This window comes from Austrofundulus limnaeus, unplaced genomic scaffold, assembly GCF_001266775.1.
Source record: "Austrofundulus limnaeus strain Quisiro unplaced genomic scaffold, Austrofundulus_limnaeus-1.0 Scaffold302, whole genome shotgun sequence".
NCBI lineage: Eukaryota > Metazoa > Chordata > Actinopteri > Cyprinodontiformes > Rivulidae > Austrofundulus > Austrofundulus limnaeus.
The window spans coordinates 593,012-598,814 of NW_013952704.1; the positions used below are offsets into that span (position 1 = coordinate 593,012).

General features: G+C 36.1%; 2 protein-coding genes across 3 annotated transcripts in view; one reads left to right on the forward strand and one right to left on the reverse strand.

Annotated features, from left to right (window-relative positions):
- The window catches only part of LOC106526970 (beta-1,3-galactosyltransferase 2), an 8,284-nt gene extending 3,857 nt beyond the window's left edge, over positions 1–4,427 (reverse strand). Inside the window, exon 1 of one of the 2 annotated variants that reach the window (XM_014021714.1) lies at positions 3,783–4,427. The gene's annotated coding sequence lies outside the window, so the exon portion shown is untranslated. Of the gene's footprint in view, positions 1–3,687 lie in introns of both variants that reach the window. The other variant, XM_014021713.1, reaches the window with a different exon arrangement.
- Positions 1–5,803, forward strand: part of cdc73 (cell division cycle 73, Paf1/RNA polymerase II complex component, homolog (S. cerevisiae)) — a 57,861-nt gene that overhangs the window by 29,879 nt on the left and 22,179 nt on the right. The window lies entirely within an intron of this gene.

Below are 5,803 nucleotides of genomic sequence, written 5' to 3' on the forward strand. Positions count from 1 at the left end.
GTTTTACAATATATATATAAAACATTCTTCTGTACTTCTGTTATGTTCATTTGCACTACAGCAAAAATACTGGCTAATTATGATTACAGTTTTCTGCAAAATAAATGCTCTAAAAATTACATTAAATTTGCTTTTGATAATTTTCTACTGCGATATATACCGTTACCGTGAAGGATCCAATTTATACCGTGATATGAATTTGAATTCATACCGCCCAGCCTTAATTTATATATTAATTAGTGCAGGGCACGTTAATACATTATCGCGTTAATGCAGCTGACGCTTAACGGCAATTTTTTTAACGCAGTTATTTATTTATTAATATTTCTCCGTRGGAACTCTGTTCACTGGGCAGCTAACACACACACACACACAGAGACACACAATCTCAGTGGTCACGACCAGGAGGCGGGATCTTGATCACTATTGGTTTAGATGGCTTTCCTCCCGTGTCTCATCCAATGAGAGCCTTTGTTGTCGAGCCGTTGCTTGGCAACTCCCAGCCGCTCTCATGAACCTGACCGAGCTGCAGCCGCGGCAGAAACATGGCAGAAGTCACCGGATTATTCAGGGCATTTTTTATTTTAAAACTTTTCCCGATGGTGGACTGGAAAGAAGTAAAGTTCTCTGTAAGCGTTGCAACTTTAAACCGTGTCACCACTGGAGCAGTTCAAGGTTGAAATATCACTTCAGTTTAAAACCAGAGTAAACAGAGGGATGTTCTGCAGACGAGGTGGAGAAGCGTGTTGGGGAAAAAGTAAGACCGGCTTGCTTTGCTTTTATTTGTTTAAAAAGTTTTTTTTTAATGCATTGCCCCTTTCTGAATATAAAACAGGACCTAAAAATGCTCCAAACGTCTTTCAGTCAATTAAATTTTGTGCAGAATAATGAGGTTAAATCAAGAATTCAAGGATTTAAATTTTATTTTATTTTTTTCTGGTTTTTCAGTACTACACGAGGAATGAAAGATAGATACTAAGGTCACAGTTGTCAGCAAAACATAAATAAATAAAATAAAATAAGCCAGGGCTATTCAACTAAATTGCTCCGGGGGCCACAGTAACTGTAAATTAACAGCTGAGGGGCCGAACATCCAGCAATTAAAGTCATTATGTAAATAACCCAAGTATTACAAAGATCTGTTACCTTTGAAATAGTTTATTTTACTGTATTTAATTATGAATACATCATACAGTACAGAACCCTATAAAAGTAATCATAATTAAACAGTATCAAAACAAAAATAACACAGTATGCCTCCTATTTAACCCAAATAATATTTGACATCTCTGATTTGCCAAAATTTTAAACCAATTTTATTTTCAGTTTTATATTTTTATATTCAACTGCTTAGATTTTTAGCTGTCTTGAGTGGGCGTAGAAATGGTTTTTACCAGCTTGTAGCAAAGATTCTGATGTTTCTGCAGATAGACGTGTCTATGTTGAACTAAAAGAACTTAGAGAAATTAAAGTAGAAAACCGGGGGTTTGAGCTTAAGAGATGAATAAACCCATTGTTGAATAGCCCTGAAATAAGCCATAAGAAGATAAAAAAGAAAAAACTGTGTGCATAATGTGTTACACATGGAGTGCATTGCAATATACAAACCTACGTATTCAGCCATAGTAAAGTGATTGTTTGTATATAAAAAAGAAAAATAGTGAGATTAATCACAAAAAAATCTTGAGATTAAGCATGATTAAAAAATTTTTTATCTATGCCCAGCACTTACATATATAGGAATTACTACTACCTTGTTATGTTATCAATTACTGCATTGTTTATTTTATTTATTTGTTTATTTATTTATTTATTTATTTATTTGGGACCTGGTAGTCACATACCAAGTTGTTTCTGGATCATTAAATGATGCTTTTACATCCATGGTCCTGTTTTTGACACAAACCTTTGACCCACTCCTCCCTGCTGGAACAATTATAACAAAAAAACATTAAATTTTGTTACCTGGTTACCTGCATACACAATTTGAAAATTTTTAAAATGGTAACTAATTAATTAAAATTAATTACCAACAAATTTGAATTGTGTTTCTCCTTAAACAGCTCATCCCCAAATTGTCTTATGAATTCGTTAAACAAATTTAAGATAAAGTACATTGAAGTAACCATACATCACACAGTTACCAGGTCTTTTTAATGTCCAGTATTACTATAAATAATAAAATTAACGTAGAGCTTTTCTGTTAGAGCATTAAAAGAATATGTAGGAAACTTTGAGAAGAGGTTTTGRGTCTAGTCATTTTTAAAATAATGATAAGCAACCCACAAACCTGTTTTTTAATATTTCACAACAACCGTGTGCCTGAGGTGGTCTGAATTTGTTTCCGGCAGTTTCTTGAATTGAAGATTTGTAAAATGAGATAAAAGGTAGAAGTTATTATGTTTAGAAGCTTTGGTGTAGAAAGGTTATCACACATATATAATTTTTATTTTTGTACGGTAACTCTCTGAACAGGTTGATTTTGTAGAAATGGTTAAACTCTGACAGGACTAGTCCCAGCACAACCAAGTCAAAGTAGGTAGCTGCCAAAAACCCCCATCTCCAAAATGTTGCAGTGGTTATTGTGGTTCTCCATTTTATAACTTGATACTGTTTTTACATTTGCTGTTCGTACCGTTTACCACATCCTGAAGCACATTAAACTGTTTAACTGAGGCATTAACGTATTTAAGTTAGCTGATTTTAATGCAGGTGTCCTCACGCTGATGTGTAAACATTTATTCTACATTCTGCATGAAGTGTTATGAAGTGTTATTGTGAAGCAAACAGTATTTCCAAAATAGAGCCATCTTTGGCAATGCTTCATTGTTTTGTAATGTAAGCAAAAATGCTTTGCAGCATCTCTGCAAAGCATTTCATTATATTGTATCTTAGTTGTGATTCACACTTATTCTGTTTTTAACATTATTAATGTAAGGTTTTTTTTCATTCAGCGTTTTGTTGTGATACCAAACAGCAGAGAATGTTGTTGATTAACTGATGCAAATATTTCTGTTTTGACTTGTTAAAAAACAGTAACTGTGTGCTTCTGCACTTTGAGGTGTCAGAAACGTTTGGTTTCAAACCTCTGAACTGTATAATATGGTCTTTGTACAAAATAGCCTAAAGTTGTGTTCACATGTTGTTTGCACTTTATAGAGTCAGATTTGAATATATTTTTTCAATTTATTTAAATAGCAGATTTAATTACAGGGATGGAACTTGAATATTATCATTTTAATGTCCTAATGGTCAGATATCAGGACAAAACAAATTGTCATTTTCTTTTAACGTCCTCATGTAATAAATTCATAAAAAAACTCTCCTTACATAAACCTGACTCTGATCAGCTTCAGTTTGTGGAGCAGGAACTTCCTGTGTTGCTTTCAGAAAGCTAAAAGTAACAATATGAACTTTACGTTTGAGAACAAACTGACTGTTGTCCACCAGCAGTCTGTAGTAGAGTCTTTGTTGTTGTTTTATTTACTAAATTGTACAGTTGTCTATGAAATGAGACAGAGGGTTGTAAACCTGAAGAGTCCATTTTCTGAGATTTTTCAGCTGAAAAAACAGAAGCTTCCTTCATTCAGGCACACCCTCCATAACTCGATTTGTACATCAATAGTTGTTTATTTTGTGTGACGGTGATTTGCTTCTCTGGTTTAAGTATTTAAATTACACGCTCACCTGTTTTTAAGCTAGTAACTTGCTTCTTGCTGGTTGCCATCTTTGCTGTGTGTGTGATAAATTACAGTCTGTGTCCTGCAGCCTCATGTATTCACCTTCATCTCCAAACCTTCCCGTTCTCCTGCGGCTGCTTTGAATTGTTGTTTTTCATCACCGTTCTGGTGATCTCAGTGTAACGAAGTGCTCCCGGCAGTGGTTGCTTCTACATCCACGGGTTGAACATGTGTCAACTGAAGCTCGTGTTGCAATCCCTCCATCTGTTTTGGTGCATTGTCCCTGGAGACTTGAAATTTTTTTTCTTTTTTATGTAACAGCATCGTGCTGCTGCTTCCTCTGTGTAAAAGAAGAAGAGTCTGTCGCTGACAGTTAGCTGCAACCTTGAGTCATTTTTGTTGTCTTCTCAGTCGTCGTGTGTAGATAAAGGCAGCTGCAGTTTGAAGATTCACCTCGTGTCTAAATGATAAGTGTCGCATCTCTCTGCTCGTCTTCTCTTCTTATTGCTGTTCTTCCATCCACAAGCTAGCTCCAGTCTGGTCCCATCCTTTCTCTCTCTTCACCCTCCTCGTTCATCGGCCCCTCGTGCTCTTGTTTTGTGGCTGTAAACGGCGGGGGGAGGAGGACGCTGACCAGGAGCAACGGGGAGCTAGAGCCAGCAGTTGTGTGTGTGCTCTGAAAGGCAGCTCCAGGCTCAGTGGCATTACGCTCTCCCAACACGTCACGCCGTCTCTGCTGCTGTTGCTGCCTGCTCTGTGTGTGTGTGGAGGGGTGGGGGTCGAGGGGGTGGGGCTACTGTCCCATTTGTATTCACACCCACTCTCCAAAAAGAGGAATGAAGTATGTGAATTTGGCGTGCTGAGAGGTGAGGAGATGGAAAAGAAATGTTTTTGTTGACATTTGAACACATCAGATTTCCTAATCTAATGATGTGAAACGTGTTGTTGCACGTTCCCACACAAGAAGATAGACTGTCATTCTTTTCATTATGTAACTTTGATTTATAAAATGATAATAACTTGTAGTTAAAAGAAAGTATAAATCCAAAATATAAAGAACAATATTATTTTGTTTATTAAAGTAAATAAAATGTCTCTTTTGAGGAAGGTCTTTTGAGACCAGAGTCAAAGACAGATGGAAATGTTTATTCCCCCTCGGGGTGACCCTTAAAGCGCAGTAGAGCTGCAATAAAGTGAGGATCAGGAAAATGTTCTCTCTTCCTAAAAATGACCTCATTTTGTTGGTTAAAAAAGAGATCTTGGTCCTCACTCTGTAGCAGAAACAAGTAAACACACATGTTTGTTCTTCTATCCTCATGGGGACTTTGCATTGACTTCCATTCATTTACTGGTCATTTCCATAGCCTAACCCTGACCCCCTGACCCTAAACCTAACCTAAACTCAATTCACATCTTAGTCCTAAACCAAGACTCAGTATAACTGGTCAACAGGCATTTCCTGACAGGGTGGAGTTCCGTTTTGATACTTCCTTTTTTTAATGTCGTACTTGTACCAGAAATTGGAATTTGTTTTTGTTGATTTGTCAAGCTTTGAGCTGACTTGTAGCAAACTAAGAAAACAACTTTTTGAGACAGAACTGAGATCTCCTTTACACTGCTCTGGATTTTAAGATTTTATGTAAATGACTGTAATAAATGGTTTTATTTATAAGTATTTTATTTATAAGTCACATCAAATTTAGACGCTGAAGGCTCAAAGTGATGCGAGCATTTTGGTAACAGGAAATCTGGTACTTGTTGAATTGTAGACCTTTTTTCCACCCGTAAAGCTTCTGTGGGTGTAGAGCTGTATGAGTACGTAAGCATATGTACTTTTCTAAAATCCCAACCCCAGTAATTCAATTTTTARTCCTCCCAGACATACAGTGGGGAGAACAAGTATTTGATACACTGTTGATTTTTCAGGTTTTCCCACTTGCAAAGCTTGTAGATGACTAATTTTTTATCACAGGTACTCTTCAACTGTGAGTGATGGAATCTAAAACAAAAATCCAGAAAAATACAATGTATGATTTTTAAATAATTAATTTCCATTTTATTGTGTGAAATAAGTATTTGATCATCTAAAAGAAAAAAATTGTGTAGGTCTTCTGGACGGGTTC